This window comes from Mesoplodon mirus, assembly GCF_964341445.2.
Source record: "Mesoplodon mirus genome assembly, chromosome: X".
Taxonomy (NCBI): domain Eukaryota; kingdom Metazoa; phylum Chordata; class Mammalia; order Artiodactyla; family Ziphiidae; genus Mesoplodon; species Mesoplodon mirus.
In genome coordinates, this window is record NC_138981.1 from 6,595,689 (window position 1) to 6,614,854 (window position 19,166).

Below are 19,166 nucleotides of genomic sequence, written 5' to 3' on the forward strand. Positions count from 1 at the left end.
TATTGGCTTATAACATGTAAGTTTTATGTGTACAATACCATATTTTGACATCTCTGTACGCTGGAGCGTGCTCACCCCCGAAAGTTTAGTTTCCATCAAAAATATGCAATGCTTCATGAATTTTTGTGTTACCCTTGTGCAGGGGCCATGTTAATCTCTGTATCTTTCCAGTTTTAATATATGTGCTGCTGAAAAGAGCACCAAGCACTTATTTCTTGCTTACTGGTCGGTGGGTGGTGAGGTGTGGCTCTTCCGCACTCAGCCGGGTGGGATCAGGGAGGCCTGGTCAGGCTCTGGGCTGGGTTTAGGGCTGAGCTCCTGATCTCCTCCTTCTGAGGCTAGTGGCCACTTGGGGCATGTACTTCTGCTCCTCCTATCTGGTATAAGAAGAAGCCAGGTGACATCACGCAGTCACGTTTAAAACCCCTGCCTGTCCTTCCCACTCAAGCTCGTTGACCAGACCAAGGGACGTGGCCAGATCCCCCATCCATGGGCTGGGGAGGGCTGTTCTAGTCGGGAGGTCATGCAGAGTCACACAGCAAAGGGGGCAAAAGGCACGTGTGCTAGGGGGCAAGAGGGAAGTAGTGGGATTGTGATACCCTCTGCCCTGTTGGTGTCTGGGAAGGAAGGTGACCCCAGTGGACGAGACTGATGCACCCAGTTGTATCCAGGAAAATAGCCCCGTAGGTGGATGTTGGAAGCAGCAGGTGCTTGTGAAATATGTAGCTTCCTTGGTTCCATCTTAGAACAGGGGTTCTCAGCTGGGGAGGTGGTAGTGGGGGGAGGTGGGGGGGCAGTCATGTCCCCCCAGGGACATTGTCAACATCTGGAGACATTCTGTTGTAGTTAACTAGGGGAGAGGGTGCTCCTGGCATCTAGTGGGTAGAGGCCAGGGATGCTGCTCAGCATCTAACAGTGCACAGGACAGTCCCCCACAAGGAATTACCTGGCCTGGGTCCACATGTGCCCAGGCTGAAGAGCCCTGCACAAATGCAGTTTGCAGGTGACTGTCGTGCGCTTTGAAGTTTGAGTACCACGTCTCTCAGGACTGTCTCCACTGGGAAGGGCAATTGGCAGTCCTTTCCATATAAAGACATAAAACCCTCCCGAGGAAAAAGGAGTTGTTCAATCTCTCACAGATGGCTGTGTGGAAGCAAGTTACAACCCAAGGGTCTTGGCTAGGTCTCTATGATTTCTGTGACTTATTCTCATTGGCTTTGTACTGTATTAATTCTTTAAGTTTTATTAATTTTCTTTTGCTATTGCACAGCCTAATAAATGGACCATTTATTTGGTGTTGGAAAATCTGTTTTTTATTAGGAGATTTCCATTATGAGCTTAATACTCTTTTTTTCCAGGGGGCCTTTTGCCCACTGTTTCTCTTACGCATGTATTTTCTTTTTCCTTACCAGCAAGACTGCAAGTGCTTGATAGCAGAGGTTTTGCCTTAGGTTTCCTTTCTGCTCTGCACTGTAGCGAGCTCACGGTAATTATGGGTCAGTTGTTCACGGTGTCCTTTGCAGAGCACGTTGTGCTGCATGGTTAAGGGTCGCTTATCACGTTTCCATGGACCAGCCTTTTATATCTTGCTGTAAATTCTGTTTCCAGTCTTCAGGGACTGATACTTAGTGTGTTGACACTTGGTTGCTCTGTGGCCAAAAGAAAGTTTTGACCTCATTAGAGGAGGGAGCCGTGTCATTGAGAGCCTGACAGCCGCCTTCCTCCTCCCACACAAGTGTTGTTTTATTTTGGTGATTGAAATGTTGAGGGTATGAAAAAAAATCAGGGTATTTGACTTGCTGGCAGGACAAGCAGAGGACGGTGCTGTGAGTGAGTGAGCAAAAAGCCTGTCTATTCCCACCCGCGTCGTCGTGCACAGCAAGCAAATAGAGATTTTCTCCTAAAAAGCTGCTGGGGAAGCACTTGCTCTAGAGGATGCTGTGTCACCTAGAACTGGCTATCATCACATCAGCCAAGTATCACCTCTTGGGGCGACCAGCAAGTTACGGAAATAACTCTGTTGTGCAGAACTTTCTGTTTCTCTCTTTCGTTCTCTCTCTTTTCTCCTTCGGTTGAGTGCTGTTTAAATGAAATGGTTCTCCTTGATTGTGTCTTTAGTACAGTAGTTGTGAGAGCAAGGCTTTTGTTCTTCCTGATTCCCCGTTGAGAAAAGACATCTCCTGGCTTGTGGGATGCAGCGGGGGAGGGTCAGGAACCACAGAGACAGTTCCATCCTTCAACTGTCTTTTTTTATTTTCATTTCATTTTTTAAAAATTGAGATATAATTGACATATAACGTATTAGCTGAAGGTGTGTAACAATGATTTGATACATGTAAACATTGTGATATGATCACCACAATAGGTTTAGTTTACATCCATCATCACACATAGTTACTCATTTCTTTTTCTTGTGATGAGAACTTTTTAAAAAAATCTTTATTTATTTATTTATTTATGGCCGCGTTGGGTCTTCGTTGCTGCGCAAGGGCTTTCTCTAGTTGCGGCGAGCGGGGGCTACTCTTCTTAGTTGCGGTGTACGGGCTTCTCATTGCGGTGGCTTCTCTCGTTGCGGAGCACGGGCTCTAGGCACGCGGGCTTCAGTAGTTGTGGCACACGGCCTCAGTAGTTGTGGCGCACGGGCTTAGTTGCTCCACCCGTGGGATGCATGTGGGATCTTCCCGGGCCAGGGCTCGAACCCGTGTCCCCTGCATTGGCAGGCGGATTCTTAACCACTGCGCCACCAGGGAAGTCCCGTGATGAGAACTTTTAAGATTTATTCTCTTAGCAACGTTTAGATATACTCTCCAGTGTTGTTAACTATAGTCATGTATTACGTTGAATCCCCAGGACTTACTCACTCATTTATTTATTTATTTATTTATTTATTTATTTGGCTGCGCTGGATCTTAGTCGCACATGCGGGATCTTTCGTTGCGGCGTGTGGGATCTGGTTCCCCGACCAGGGATGGAACTTGGGCCCCCTGCATTGGGAGTGCGGAGTCCTAGCCACTGGACCACCAGGGGAGTCCCAGGACTTACCTTATTTTATGGCTGGAAGTCTGCAGCTCTGATGCTCTTCACCCACATCCCGTCTCCCGCCGCCTCTGGCCACCACCATCTGTCCTCTGTGCCCTTGAGGTGTCAGTTCTTCTTTACCAACTTGTTGCCTGCCGTGTCAACTCCTTGGCTGTGAGGACACCGAGTTGGTGTGTCTGACAAAGCAGATGACCTAGAAAGTCACACGTAGTAAAAGAGGAGATGAAAATAGAAGTATGTGAACTCAATTAAAATTATGTGAACTAAAAAATGAGAAAGGGGGCTTCCCTGGTGGCGCAGTGGTTGAGAGTCCGCCTGCCGATGCAGGGACGCGGGTTCATGCCCCGGTCCGGGAGGATCCCACATGCCGCGGAGCGGCTGTGCCCGTGAGCCATGGCCGCTGAGCCTGCGCGTCCGGAGCCTGTGCTCCGCAACGGGAGAGGCCACAGCAGTGAGAGGCCCGCGTACCACAAAAAAAAAAAAAAAAAAAGAGAGAGAGAGGCCCTGAGCTGCCACATTGCCACATGCAAGTCTAGCAATGTCACGTGTTATGCTACCAACCTTGGTAATTTTTCCAGCTGTCCTTTCGTCTGAAATACAGCTTACATGAACATGAGCCCATCCCTTGGAACTTAGTGGTAAGGAAATTAGAGTCAGGTTTGGGGAAAGGGACCCTCACCTTGTTAGACCCGATACCCCCTCCCCTCAAGAGGCACCTGGACTGTTACTGATGGCGAACAAGTTGAGCTGAAAGGCGCTTAGGAGGCGATGGAACTTCCCTGTCTGTGTGGCGTGCCTGGATCAAGACGTTCTGAGCACCGATTCTTGTCTCACGGCAGAATGTGATTCATGTTACCGTCGTTGACGGAGCAGAATGTTGTTGAGATTGGGGGCGGGGGTGTGCGTGCGCGGAGGGGATTGGAGCGGCCGGATGCAGCCGTGTGGAATGCGGGGAGTATGTTAGAAGATGTGCTTTCGAGGACACACAGTGAACTTCTGGCAGTAGGCTGAGTTTGTGACCTGTGACTCAGACACTGTGATTGAGGGAGATTCCAGTGGTCATGTCCTTCCAGCCTTCTTCTTATCGGTGCCACGGGGCAGTGTCTCTTTCAGCCTTCCAGAACACTCTCCAGGAACTCTTTATGCTCGATGGAGATGGTATTTCTCCTCTCGCTTCACTGTGGTTTAAAGAACTGGGAACTGGCGTTATCAGCAGTCTCCATGCTCCTCTGAGGACTGTGTAATTTATCAGTGGAGGGTTGCCCGTGATCTTCCTGGCATCTGACTTCTCACAGGGTACCTGCCCTCACGGTCCACCTGTGGAACACGTGTAATGCGAAGTGAAGACTTTTAGAGGTAGGTGGGCTCTCCTGTTTGGAAGTTGGGGTTATTTGAGCCAATGCAAGTCAGTTCCTGACCTTATCCAAGAGTTACTGCATTAAATCAAAGAAGACCCATATAACTGTAGGTTATAATTCTTTTTTTTTTTTGGTCCGATACCAAGACTGATGTTTCCCTGGAAAGAGCCCTTGAATAGGAGCAGAAAGATGGAATTGTAGGCCTGATGCTGTCCTTAACCACCCGTGTGACACTGGCCCCAAGAGAATAAAGGAATCATCCTGTTTCTTCTGTCAGCTGGTCACTTGGGCCATATGCTCTCCAAAAGGTTCCAGCACACAATGTGACTGATCCATTTTCAAGACTGTCCTCAGCCCCTAGTTTGAGTTACTGGTATTATGGGGTATTATTGAGTTACTGGTATTATTGCTCTATCCCTCGCAGTGGTAAAAACCGTGTATGGTGAAACCCAGTGGCCAGAAAGCTGTCTTTGGACTGTTCTCTCGTCACCTGTTAGGGAATGCGCTGTAATAATTATGTTCCCTGGAACTTTTAATGACTAAACTGCCTTGAACAGGAGCCAGGAAAGGCCCACCTTCCAGCAGATTCCATTCTGTGGGGTTGTCTTAGAGTTGAGGTCTGAGAGCATTTCTTGATTATCTGGTCAGGTGGATGTGACTTAACTAAAGGCCAGTTTGGACCCTGTTGGAGAAAATCAAGTTCAGACACTTAGTCTAAATGGAAGTGAGGAATACGGTTACCTTTATCTCATTATCTAAGCTTTCTTTGGAGGATAGACAAGCTTGTACCACATGTGACAAGCGTCACATATGGACGGATTTTTTTTTCTGCTTTTTTCCCTGAAAAGTCCTTGGGGAATCACGTCACAGACGATTTGGTGTGAAACCAAAACCGACCAGACAAACAAAAAACAAAGCAAAACAAACAAACAAAAAAGCCGTAGTTAAATTTTTTGTATTAAAATATTTAGCTTGAGAATCTTCATTGAAAATCAGTAATCTTTTGCAGATTTGTTTAAATAGGCTTTGGTGCCTTTTAAGATTTCCTTCCTGGTTGCTCTGTTTGGTCCCTTCAGAATTTGGGTTAGAACCGTTCTCCCGGAAAGCAGCCATGTTACACTGGTTCACTGTTAGGCTGGCTTACATTACAGAAGAAGTTTCTACCTTTAGCCCTGTTTTTCTGCTCGTTTGCTTTCTTGGAAACATTATTACATCTGTCCTTAGGGGAGTTATAAAAGAGGAAAAAAGAGTTAACACACCGTGTTTTGTAACCAGCGTTGGCTTCTTGCCCTGAATACTGTGTTTTTGCCATCCATTTCTCACTTCAAAAGTGCAGACGGGGTCCACAGCTTCTCTAAGAGCTCCTCCCGAGCAAGGTGGAATCGTGCACATGGAAGGGGGCTGCAGGGATGCCTGCCAGGGCGGATGCGCTCCAGAGAGAGGGCAGGGGTGTATCTCCGCTCCCCATCGTGTGTCATTTCATTCTCTTTGGCTCCGGCTTTTTTCATTCGTAGTTGCCCTTGTTGTTGGTTGGCACCAAACGTCGCCTGTACAGAAGGGCTGTGGGCGGAGGGCGTACACATGCAGTTGCTTAGCTTGCCCTGAGGTAGTGAGGGGATCGTAAAGGGATGAGGACAGGGGAAAAGCTGAGCATGGGAGGGGCGACCGTGCCATTCCATACAGGGATGTCTGTAGAATAGGAAGACACAGAAGAATGGTTTTAGGGTCTTTTTTTAGGTCGAGTGGAGATGAGTGATGGGTACATATTTATGTGGCTTATGTCTGTGGTCGATTTTCCTTATTCACAGTAGTTAAACGTAAAGTTGCTGAGACCTCGTAGAAGCTTTGCTTCCAGGAGAAACAGAGGGTTCGGTTCCTGCAGGCCTCTGGTCCCATTATTTTCATCCACCCATCACTGCATAACCTTATTTTACATGTGTTTCTGCTTAAAGACGCCTTCTTGACTGTACACTGTTGATTCATCCACGTTGAAGTCACGGCAAGCAGCGCTGTAGCTCGTGCCTGAACCAAGCTTCTCCAACACACGTGTTCCCTCCCTGCCTCACAGCACAGCCGTCTTGCCCTTCGGAACACCAGACAACGCTGCAGCACCGTGCTTGGGGGATGTTCTAAGCAGAGATGTCACCAGCAAAAGCACAGAAATGCAAAAAACGTGGCAGTATATAGCCCCCGGAGAGAACACCGGTTTACGGCCTGGGAGCTGAAACAAGAAGGTAACGCGAGGCCTCATCCCACCTGAGCTGGGAACGTGTGCACCGAGCGGCTCGACCTTTTCACCCCGTGCTTGGTCCTTCAGTGGCCACACCGCCCCAGGTATGGATCTGGGGTTACAGAGATAGATTTTAGCAAATAGGCAAATTCACGAATACTGTATCCTCAAATCATGAAAATTGACTCTGTGTGTATACACAGTGTGTGTCCCCGCGTATTAGATACACACACATACACAGGTGTCTGTTTTCAGGGACTTGAACGACCTGAAAGCAGTCAGCGTTATAACATTGGGTCGGCCCCAAAGTTCGGGTTTCGGAAAAATCCGAACGAACCTTTTGGCCAACCTCGATAGTTGTGTCCTCTGGTCCCTCTGGAGATGCAGTGAGAGGTTCAAGTGTTTTAATGAGGGACAAAGGCCTGTGAGATAACTGGGGGACAGGACTGAGTAAGGAAAGCCTCAGGACACACACACACACACACACACACACACACTCTCTCTCTCTCTCTCTCTCTCTCTCTCTCTCTCTCTCTCTTTCATGTTCTTTTCCATTATGGTTTATCACAGGATATTGAATAGAGTTCCCTGTGCTCTACAGTAAGACCTTGTTTATCCATTCTCTGTAGGTACTAGTTTGCATCTGCTAACCCCAACCTCCCAGTCCATCCCTCCCCCCATCCCTCCCCCACCCCCCCTTGGCAATCACAAGTATGTTCTCTATGCCTGTGAGTCTGTTTCTGTTTAGTACATGTGTTCATTTGTGTCATATTTTAGACTTCCTATGGTATTTGTCTTTCTCTTTCTGACTTAACTGCCCTTAGTTTGAAAGTCTCTGAGTCCATCCCTATTGCTGCAAATGGCATTATTTTATTCTTCTTTATGGCTGAGTAGTATTCCATTGTGTGTGTGTGTGTCTGTGTGTGTGTGTGTGTGTGTGTGTGTATATATATATATATATATATATATGTGCCACATCTTCTTTATCCCTTCATCTGTTGATGGATATTTCGGTTGTTTCCCTGTCTTGGCTCTTGTGAAGAGTACTGTTGTGAGCATTGGGGTGCGTGTATCTTTTCAAATTATAGTTTTTTCCAGATATATACCCAGGAGTGGGATTGCAGGGTCATACGGCAACTCTATTTTTAGTTTTTTGAGGAACCTCCATGCTCTTTTCCGTAGTGGCTGCACCAACTTACATTCCCGCCAACAGTGTATGAGGGTTCCCTTTTCTCCACACCCTCTCCAGCATTTATTGTTTGTGGACTTTTTGATGGTGGCCATTCTGACCGGTGTTAGGTGATACCTCACTGTAGTTTTGATTTACATTTCTCTAATAATTAGTGATGTTGATCATCTTTTCATGTGCCTGTTGCCATCTGTATGCTGAGACTCATTCTTTTTTTTTTTTTTTTTTTGTTTTGTTTTTGTTTTTTTGTTTTTGCGGTATGAGACTCATTCTTTAAAAGGCATTTGTCCTCACCTGCATTCCTAGGTGCAGTGTCCTTCAGCCAGATAGTCTTCAGGATCACACAAAGCTGTAGTTGGATGAGGTTGGGTTTGTTGACCTTGCATTGCATTGAGGGGACCGCGGGACATCTCAGTCACAGGGTGCTAACAAGACCTTAAAAGAGTTGGGCAGGGTTTATGGAATCGGGTCCGTCTGAGATTAGTGGTCTCTGAATTGTTTATGTTCCAACAGGAGAAGGCTGCAGCCTAGCCGTGAGTGCCAGGCCAGCTCCCAGCTGCCAGTGGCTGCTTTTCTCTATTGCTTATACAAACATGATTGAGAGGCTAGATGGGTGATTGATTGGGTGGGTGTGTGCTTCTCAATGATCACTCATTTTTAATACCATGCATTGTAACAACTGGATGTGATCCTGGTGTCACCTGTTAGCTTTTGATGCTGATGGAAGACCAACTTAATTCCTGCAGAGCCTTGCCGGGAAGGGAGGTGAGCATGACTCAGCATTATGGAACGTCAGGGCTTAGTGGAGGTTGAACTGTAATGTTGGCACTCGTTCGTGGTTTATGTTTTAGAGTTTCGGGTGTATTCTTTTTGATGCTTTTGTGAATGATATTTTCTTAATTTCATTTTCAGATTATTCACGTCAAGTATTTGCAGGAGATTACATTTTAAGGCAGTAGGAGACCTTTTTTCTTGCTAGTTACAGAAAGATTTTTTTCCCGGTTCACTGCCTGTGTCTGTGGCACTGAGTTTTTAATGACCAGGAAGACCTTCTGAGGATTCATTGGCTTCCTTTGGGTTTGCCGCTTTTTAGTTCTCCAGAGCACCAGTAACGGAGACTGTGTTTGATTTTTTAAACATTTATTTAGGTAACTTTCATTGAAAACGATTTATTTTGGTCGATTATAGACCACAAGAAGTCGCAGAAATAGTGCCGAGAGGTCCTGTGTGCTGTCGACCAGGTTCCTCCAATGGTGACCTCTTACATAAGCTTAGAGCAACAGCAAAGCCAGGACATCAGTACGGCGCAGTATGGTTACCTCATCCACGGTCATTACTGGGAGTTCACCAGTGTCTGCTTGTACTCATTTATGACTTAAAGATAAGCATGAGTAATATCTTCTCTTGCAAAACTCCAGTGGAGCATAAATTGAGCGGAAGGGGACGGAATGAGTTGAGGCTGTTAAACAAGCACCTGTGAAAGAGCCCCTTGACTTTCTTGGCAGCCGAAGTGGACGGGGCAGGTGGCAACAGCCCCCCTGGAAGGCCAAGGGGATGCCCTGGGTGGTTAAAATCCAGATGCAGGCGGTGCCTGAGCCCCACGTGGGGCATACCCCTTCTGTTTTCAATGCTCAGAAGAGAGAAACCGTTTCGCCTTCAAGCTCCAGGCAGATTGATGGAGAATATAATGGGGAGGAAAGCCCCCCATCTTGTCCATCACAACCCGAAATCACTGGCCCTGGATTCAGTTACTTAATCAGTTCGCATACCCCTTATTTTGTAACCGGATGGGACAACCTCTTTCCTCCCCTTCGGTGACGGTAGTTACCGCGTTTGGTGTTATCCACCCCACTTAGACCTCACTTTGGAACTTCTTTCTTCTCTTCCGTTTGGATGGTTTGCCACACGTCTGGCTAGGAGAGTGGAGATGTAAAGTAAGCGTATAACGGACGTGAATCTCCCACTGCACGGAATGTGGCTGAATGATTCTTCTTTCCCACCTCTCTTGCCGTGAATGTAACGAGTTAGAAATGGTTAATGATAGTCACGGGACACCCCAGAGTTGTGTGACTCTCTGTGTTCCCCGCCTGGGGCTTCTGCGCGAGCTGCTGCTCGGGAACTCGGGACAGTAGCTTGCAGTCTGGGCCTCGAGAAGCTCCTGTGAGTGAGGCGTGGAGTGAAATTGCAGAAGCCACGGTGGCTTACGGAAACCGGAGCCAGGCTGCTGTACTGGCTCGCGCCCCTGAGATGTGATAAGACTGGGAAGTTAGTTGCAAGGGCCATTGGTACCAGGGAGCCTGTCAGACACTTACAACAGAGGCTTGTGGGCTGAACAAAAAAGGGTTTGGATGGTCAGAAAGTAGATGCGTGGTTGCCTAGGACCGGGGGTTTGAGTGCTGACTGCTGAAGGAGCAGGTCCAGGGCTGCTTCTGGGGATATAATGCACGTGTTCCAAGGTTGATTGTACCGATCATGGTTGCACAGCTCTGTGAATGTACTGAAAGCAATTGAACCGTATACTTCCAGTGGGTGAATTGTGTGGTATGTGATCTGTATCTCAATAAAGCTCTTTTACAAAGGGTTCGGAACCGCTTTCATACTTTGAAGCTTGCTCTGAAAATACGTCACGTGGTCTCACGTGGTGGTGGAAGCTCCTCGTGCCCGGACACGGTATCACTTTGCGTGCGGGGAGAGCCGTTTCAGAGTGATCAGTTCCGGAAGACGCGTCCCTGTCTGTTGTCCCTGCTCCGCCACAATTAAGAACCAGGCGTCTGCGGTGAGCGGGCAGAGTATGGCTGATACCAGAGGAAGCGGGGCGCTGTCCTGTCTGTTGTGTATTTTCCCTCTTCTCACTCTCCTTAGCCTCCTCCCCTCCTCCAGACAACAAACAAACAGCCAACAGAAAGCGTGAGATGGGGACGTGGCATGGCCGAGTGGCCGCATTCTCTTAGAAGAATGCACATACACGGGAGGGAAAATAAAGCCAACGTACAGCACTCCACCCTTTCTCAAGGGCCAGCATAGAGACGAAGATGGAGATAGCAAAGGGCAGACTTGTATGCGTCCTTCTGACCGTTGAGAGGTAAGGAACATTTTGAAAACAATAGTATGTCAAGTCACTCTTTTCACTTTGGTTGAGACTGACGTAGGTGGTTTTCCTTCCCTGAGCAAAGGGCAATGTACACAGCGCAGTGCTGCAGATGGATGACCTCTCTGTGTGTTGCTCTCCAGGGAATCTTGCTTGGAGATGATTAGAAGCGCATGGCTCTAAGTAATGGGAACTAGTTCTCCATTCATAAACAGGGCTCAATAAAAAGCACATCCAGGTGGTCATTTAATATTTCCTTACACTCAGCGATTTTGCCATGAGCTTTGTAGAATTGGCCGGGTGCTTACGCTAGTCACGGAATGACTGAAATTGCCCGTCAGGTTAAAAAACCATCAGCACTTAGTCTCCTAAAGAAACGTTGTCTCGGGGCTTCCCTGGTGGCGCAGTGGTTGAGAGTCCGCCTGCCGATGCAGGGGACACGGGTTCGTGCCCCGGTCCGGGGGGGATCCCACATGCCGCGGAGCGGCTGGGCCCGTGAGCCATGGCCGCTGAGCCTGCGCGTCCAGAGCCTGTGCTCCGCAACGGGAGAGGCCGCAACAGTGAGAGGCCCGGGTACTGCAAAAAAAAAAAAAAAAGAAACGTTGTCTCAACAGCTATCTTGCTATTTTGTTTCTGCACGTGGTAACATGTCTTTGTTGCAAGCTGTACATGCTATACAGTGGTGAGGGAGAGCTGGAGATAGAGGCTAGGGACTGAGATTGCTGGATGAAGAGCAGTGTAGGAGGAAGTGGCCCAGGAGAGCGGGAGGAAGGGCCCCCCTGGTGGAGCCAACGCTCCTTTGTGTGCTTGAGAGTTTAATCTGCGGGGAGGGCATTTCTTTGTGACTTCCTGCATGTTGAAACCTGAGTGGCCTGTCCTGCCTTTGACCTCTGCTGTTTGGACTGTGGCTTCATTCACGTGGACCTGGTTCATTCTCAGTGCCAGGGTCACATCCCTGGGTTGACACCTGAACCTGAACTTTGGGGGTTGAATAGGGATGTAATTGAGCCTCGAGGTGGGGGTGGGGGAGAGGTCGGGAGATAAGGGTAAAAATCGTTCGTGTTGGACCTGTGGCTTTTTGGGTGCCCTCTGACCACCGGCCAGCGTCCTGGGTACTTTCTGTGGTTCTTTTTGAGCCTGCACAGCAAATCCAAATCCAGAAAGGCTCTTCCTGTTTTGCAAGTGGGGAAACTGAGGTCAGGGCAGTGACGTACCAGGTCTGCCACTTGGAACTGGGACTTCATAGCCCACCCTCTCTCCCAGGGCAGCACCGTGCTTCTCAACAGTGGAAGGTTTTTTACCCTGAATTCATCACACTATTCAGTCTTAGGACTCCACAGAGCCACTCGGGAGTCGTGGGGTGCGGGCCGGTGGCTAGACGCCAGGGTTGTGTACGTGGGAGCCCTGGAAAAATGACGGTGTCCGATTCCAAAAACATCTCTTGAGCCAAAGCTTGAGATAGGCTTCCTTGAAGGCAGGGGCCAAACTTGGCCTGCCACCTGTTTTTGTACAGCCTGCGAGCTAAGAATGGTTTTATATTTTTAAACGGCCAAAAAAAGAATAATGTTCTGTGACACATGAAAATGATATGAAATTCAAAGTTTTCTTGGAACCCAGCCACACCCACTCATTTAGATACTGTCTGTGGCTGCTTATTCCCTACACAGGCTGTTGCAACAGAGACCCTCTGGCCCCTGGAAGCCTGAAGTATTGACTCTCTGGCCCTTTCCAGAACCAGCGTGTGATCCCTGCCTTTTTTGAGGCCCATACCACCTCCCTGGTGTGACCCGCACTTCCTCCTGTCTCCTGATCTAATCTTCATTTGCACACTATTCCCGTCTAACCTTGCTTGCTGGAGCCTGGTATTCCACAATTAGAGAGTCATTTGTTCGACATGAAACTTTGTCCCAATTAAAATCCTGGGAGTCCCAGGAGAGGGTAGTACATTAAACTCTACAAGTCATTTATACCACAGGACTGGAAGGGATTGGTGCTGGCTTTGTCAGAGCCGAGCAGGGCTGGGGCATAAAACGAGGGGGTACAGGGTGCTCCTGGGCTTGGTGGGAGAAGGGGGGAAGTTGGGTCATCCAGAAGAGACCTTTGCTCATGTCCTGCTTTTTCTGCGTCCCCACCTCAGTCACCCAGCGGCTGGCAGTGCTGGTGGACAAAGCCCGCAGCAGAGCGCGTCTTCTCCCCGGAAGACGCCCTGCCCACCACAGGCCTGGTGACAGCCAAATGCCTCGGCTGCCAGAGAGGAATTGTAAGGCAGGGCCCACAGCTAGGAAGTGGTACCACTGGCATTTGGCTCGCACAGTCTTCTTCCTGTCCTCTGGTGCTAACTTCCTTCTAGTGCCTTCTGTGGAAGGCTTGGCTTAACATACTAAGGGGGGGTGACCCATTTCTTGCCTTTTTACCTGCTGTTTTTGATGGTTGCTTCTCTTGAAGCCTAGACAACAGTGAAAACACGTGGGGAAGATGAAATGTTCCTAATTCCTGTCTTGCCCGTAGTAGCTGGTACCCCATACATGGGAGAAACCCCACTTCCCCCAGAAACAGCATGGTGATTCAGATGCTCGGCATGGAAGCATACACTCGCCACGCTATGGTGTGCTACTTGGATGTTTTTCATGGCCAGTTTTCATTTCAGTTAAATCTGCAGGCTTTACAGGGCCATTCTAGACTGGCTGGGAACTTGATCATAGTTTTATAGCATTGTTTCTAGGAGAAAAACATTTCTGAGTGCGAAACCAGTGAAGCCTTGGGCAGTATCCCGTCTGTAATTTGGAGGCCGCTCTACTGTCAAGATTTCTTCTTTACCCGTGTCTCGTTTTGATGTGCACGGTGGGAAGCCAGAGCGTTCCATTAGCTGTGGTGTCCAGGGCGGCTTCGTTCCTTTGCAGTTCTTCTGTTTTCTTTCTAGCTTTGTCCAACCCTTAGGACAACGTGGTGGAGGCATCTACGTCTTTGGGTTGGGAGTGGCAGGGAGAGGGGGTTGGGAGAAGGGTTAAAATTAGCCAGAATTTAAAAGCAACCGTGACAGCCCAGATCATTTTTCCTCTTAACCTACTTTGAAAGCTGCCAGAACAGTGGTAGAGTGGAAATTCTCTGGTTTCTCTTGTCCTCCTCTGGTAAGATCTAAAAATAGCTTCAGGAGGAGCTGGGCACATGGCCCTTTGATCTCCTTGGCCTGGGGTGTCTCTGGTTAGGAGCGGAGCCTCCCGGGACTCGGCGTGTGTTCTTCAGCGAGTGTGGGAGACGCTGGGTGGGGCCGGTTACTGTAATCTTCCTGGCTCTGTCCCTGCTTTCCATTTCTTGCTTCTCTAAATATTCTCTCTGCGCACCTTCCCTCTACGTCCCACCAGCTGGAGCATGTGTACGGAAGACTGGAACAGGACAGATCCCACCTTTATAGAGGACGGTGGGACTGGACTTGTCAGCTGTTTTACTGAGGGCCTCCCGTTCCAGAATAAGTAGAACAAATATTTGACGCCCAAGGCCCTGTGGTTGAGCCTGGGGAGCACGTGGCAGGACTGGAGCTCACGTGTAGTAGACGTGTCGGCGGTGCCCGGGAGCGCGGAGGTGGGGATGGCATCAGCTGAGAGCTGGTGACATGGCCTGGAACCAGGGGCAGAGACGAGGAGGAACCCTCCGTGGAGGAGAGCTGTGGAGGCGTGTGTCCGTAGGAGCCCACGCGCTCAGAGGAGGCGCCAGGAGGAAGCAGAGAAGCAGGGTTGTCGGGGCTGCCGAGGTGGGACTTGGTGCACGGAGGCTGGGGGGACGTGCGGGGACCCAGGTGTGGCTTTCAGGGTGGGAGCAGTGAGTCTGCAGCTGAAGACGGAATATGTGCGACGCCGGGTGACACGCTGGAGGCAGTGGGTGCACATGTCTCGGCGGGGAGAGGTCCAACCTCAGAGGTCAGGGGAGGAGAACAGCCTTTGGGAGGGAAGCCAGTGTGGGGGAAGGGGTTTTTTTTTTTTTTTTTTTTCCGGTACACGGACCTCTCACTGTTGTGGCCTCTCCCGTTGCGGAGCACAGGCTCCGGATGCGCAGGCTCAGCGGCCATGGCTCACGGGCCCAGCCGCTCCGCGGCATGTGGGATCTTCGCGGACCGGGGCACGAACCCGCGTCCCCTGCATTGGCAGGCGGACTCTCAACCACTGCGCCACCAGGGAAGCCCAGGGAAGGGGTTTTTAGTGGGGGAAGACGTGGTGTTTGAGTGGAAGCTCACAGGAAGTGAGAGGTTCCGGAGGTGTGATAGAGGATGGGGCTGTAGCTCTTTGCCTTGGAAAAGGAGTACTGGGGACCTGGCTTTCGGGACAGATGAGAAGGTGGTAAGTGCATAGACTTTGGGAGCCGAAAGGAAGATGATTCCTCTCAAGAGTTTTACCAAGATGAAGGTCTCGGTTTCCTAAGAGAACAGGGGGTCCTGACTCAAGGGAAGCCAGAGCTGGTAGGGTCAGCTGATGCGGGAGACAGATTCGGCTTTCGGACTGCCCTCGGGAACAGAGGGTGTGAGCCTGGGCTGGGGAGCACGGCAGCTCCTTCCTGCCTCACCCCCTCTGCTACCACCAACCCTACTTGCAATCGTAAGCGCCCTGTTTAATCTACCCTAGGTAAGGCTTTCTGTCTAAGAGGTTATGTGAACTCATTGGTTTGGTTTTTAAAACTCGATGGATTGGGCTTCCCTGGTGGTGCAGTGGTTGGGAGTCTGCCTGCCAGTGCAGGGGACACAGGTTCGAGCCCTGGTCCGGAAAGATCCCACATGCCACGGAGCAACTAAGCCTGTGCGCCACAACTACTGAGCCTGCGCTCTAGAGCCCGTGAGCCACAACTGCTGAGCCCACGTGCCACAACTACTGAAGCCCACGCGCCTAGAGCCCGTGCTCGCAGCAAGAGAAGCCACCGCGGTGAGAAGCCCGCACACCGTAACGAACAGTAGCCCCCGCTCACCGCAACTAGAGAAAGCCGGTGCACAGCCACGAAGACCCAACGCAGCCAAAAATAAATAAATTAAAAAAAAAATCGATGGATTGACGCATAAACCAGGGCAGACTGAAAAGTATTGCTTGAAGATGGTCTTACCGAGCACTGTCCAGTGGAGCTTTCTGCCGTGATGAGGTGTTCTGTATCCACACTGTCTAGTATGAGAGCCACTGGCCATGTGTGGCTGTGGATCGTCTGGGCTTCTAATGAGAGGGCAAGACGAGGAGGGCTTATTTATCTATTTTTTTATTTCATAAATTTATTTTATTTATTTATTTTTGGCAGCGTTGGGTCTTTGTGGCTGCGCACCGGCCTTCTCTAGTTGCGGCGAGCGGGGGCTACTCTTCGTTGCGGTGCGCGGGCTTCTCACCGCGGTGGCTTCTCTTGCTGCAAGCACGGGCTCTAGGCACGTGGGCTTCAGTAGTTGTGGCACGTGAGCTCAGCAGTTGTGGCTCGCGGGCTCAGTAGTTGTGGCACGTGGGCTCAGTAGTTGTGGCTCACGGGCTCTAGAGCGCAGGCTCAGTAGTTGTGGCACATGGGCTTAGTTGCTCCGCTGCATGTGGGATCTTTCCGGACCAGGGCTCGAACCTGTGTCCCCTGCACTGGCAGGCGGATTCTTAACCACTGCGCCACCAGGGAAGCCCACGAGGGCTTATGTAAATGTCTGAGTGGGATGGTCTGTCAGCAGAGCCTCCAGGGGCCGTGGCTTGGGTAAGGCTGAACGTGGCTGGCGGGGAAGTGGCCGGGGCAGGGTGAGAACAGAGGACTAGGGGGGGGAAAAATCTAGGTGCTCACGGCCCGCATGAACCAAAGCTGGGCTAACTGTAGTTTACTTGCTTCTGTTGATGTTTCTTCTTACTTATTAATTATGCTGTAAACTATAGGAGGTCTGGGACTGTGCGGTTTTTCTGCTAAGCCTGGGAAGGTGATCGGCCCCAGCAGCCTTTTGCTAATTCTTCGCTAATGGATCGCCGAAGGCCGTCTCTCATGACAAGCACCGGGGAGATGGCTTGATCTCCTTGGGTTAGGGAGGGCAGGAGAACTTCTCCACGCCAGAAAACACCTCCTCCATTTAACTCACTTGCTCGCCTCGCATCTTTAAATATCAACTCTTGTCAAGCCCTCCTCCTCTCTGTTGACATTTAGCCTTCAGAAAGGAAAAGGCCATCTCAAAGTTTCCATCTGTGAGCAGGGGTTTCTGAACATGTTGAAAACGTGGGCTTAATTTTGTGAGCTCAGGAAGAATTCATGTGGTTTGGGATCTGTTAAAAACTGTAGGCTTTGTAAGGAAACAAAACCTCTCGCACCTCTGTCTTCTGCAGACTCCCTCATGCCTGTAGTCTAGCGCTGTACACACAAGCAGAGCATTATGAAACATCAGCAAAACCCTTTGCTTGATCCGCTAGCTTCTCGCTCTATTTCTGTCTCTCTCCCCCTCATCACACGTCTTGAGAGCACAGTTCCACGCTCCCCTGCCTTTCCCCTCTCAGCCCACGCTCTCCTGGACCACGTGCAGTCTGGCGTCCGCTCCCCAGGCCCTGCCAGCGCCCTCCCCGGGGCCCCTGGCCCCAACCTTCCCTCTCCGTTCCCCCTCCCTGCATCCCCCAGCTGCCCGAGGGGCTCCCCAGAACCCCAGTGTTCAAGCAGCAGTGTCAGGGAGGCACCGTGGTGAGTCTCCACTGGACGATACTGACTTCAGACTCCTGCGCCCAAGGCTCTGAACAGCTTCCTTGTTTGTCCCCTTCTCAGAGACCAGGATCCTAAACTTTCTTTTTTGTGTATGGACCCCCTTCAGCTGTCCATCGAAGCCTCGGAGGCATCTCAGAGTAGGATTTTCAAATGCATTAAAAGATAGATAGGTTAGCAAAGGAAGCAATTACCAGTACTGTCATAAACAAAATTCCTGTGTGCTGTTACCTTCCTGCCCTCTTCCTTATTTTATGGTGGTGAAACATACCTGATGTGAAATGTATCATCTTACCCATTTTCTGGTGCACAGTTCAGTGGCATTAGTATATTCCCATTATTGTGCAGCCATCACCACCATCTGTCTCCGGAGCTTGTTCGTCTTCTCAGACTGAAAGTCTGTCCCCATTAAAGATTAACTCCATATGCCCGCACCCTCAGCCCCTGGCCCCCGCTACTCTATTTTCGGTCCCTGTGAATCTGACTGTACTAGGTGCTTCCTACAGTGGAATCATACAGCATTTGTCCTGTTAGGTCTGCTTATTTCACTTGGCATGATGTTCTCAAGTTTCAGCTCTATTGTAGCCTGTGTCAGAATTTTCTTCATTTTTAAGGCTGAATCGTATTCTGCTGTATGCATAGATCACATTTCGTTTATCCACTCATCTGTTGATGGACATTTGGGTCCCTTATACCTTTTGGCTATTGGGAATAATGCTGCTATGAATCTGAGTGTACAAACATCCCTTTGAGACCTGCTTTCGATTCTTTTTTTTTTTTTTTTTTGGCTGTGTTGCGTCTTCGTTGCTGTGCGCAGGCTTTCTCTAGTTGCAGCGAGCGGGGGCTGCTCTTTGTTTCAGTGCGTGGGCTTCTCATTGCGGTGGCTTCTTATGTTGCGGAGCACGGGTTCTAGGCACGCAGGCTTCAGTAGTTGTTGTGCGCGGGCTCAGTAGTTGTGGCTCGCGGGCTCTAGAGTGCAGGCTCAGTAGTTGTGGCGCACGGGCTTAGTTGCTCCGCGGCATGTGGGATCTTCCCGGACCAGGGCTCGAACCCGTGTCCGCTGCATTGCCAGGCAGATCTTAACCACTGCGTCACCAGGGAAGTCCTCAATTCTTTGATAGGTGCTTTTTGAACATTTTAAATAGCACTATCTAGCAATGGCTTTAACTGCTACCATCATTTACAAGCAGTGGTGAGTGTCAGCAGTATTTTAAAGTATCTGAGGCATCTGTAACCTGATATGAAAATGTGTGCAATTCCTATTGGTGAGAATCTTGGGGGTCTGCTGTTTCCACAGAGGCTTGTTGCCTGCGTTTCTGGTGGAGTTAGGTGACAGGTTAGTGAAAATGAAGTTGTTGCTTCCCCTCCCCACGCAAAGCCATCCAGATTCACTGACCCCATTGAACTTTGCCCTGCACGTAAATTCCAGCCAAGCGGGGAGACTGACTTTCCCGGAACCCACGTGAAGCTTTCCGCCTCTGACGCTGCGGAGACCGCACCCCTCTGCCCTGTCACCCCCAGCTAATATCCCACCTACTGCAAATGCTCGCTTAGCTGTGGCGTCTTCCTCTTGCCCACTCGTTTATTCATTCC

At 49.9% G+C, this 19,166-nt stretch overlaps 1 protein-coding gene across 4 annotated transcripts in view; it reads left to right on the plus strand.

Annotated features, from left to right (window-relative positions):
- Positions 1 to 19,166, plus strand: part of TBL1X (transducin beta like 1 X-linked) — a 224,290-nt gene that overhangs the window by 21,158 nt on the left and 183,966 nt on the right. Inside the window, exon 2 of one of the 4 annotated variants that reach the window (XM_082610655.1) lies at positions 6,466 to 6,731. The exons of the other annotated variants lie outside the window; for them this stretch is intronic. The gene's annotated coding sequence lies outside the window, so the exon portion shown is untranslated. The remainder of the gene's footprint in view (positions 1 to 6,465; positions 6,732 to 19,166) is intronic. 4 annotated transcript variants of the gene reach the window in all.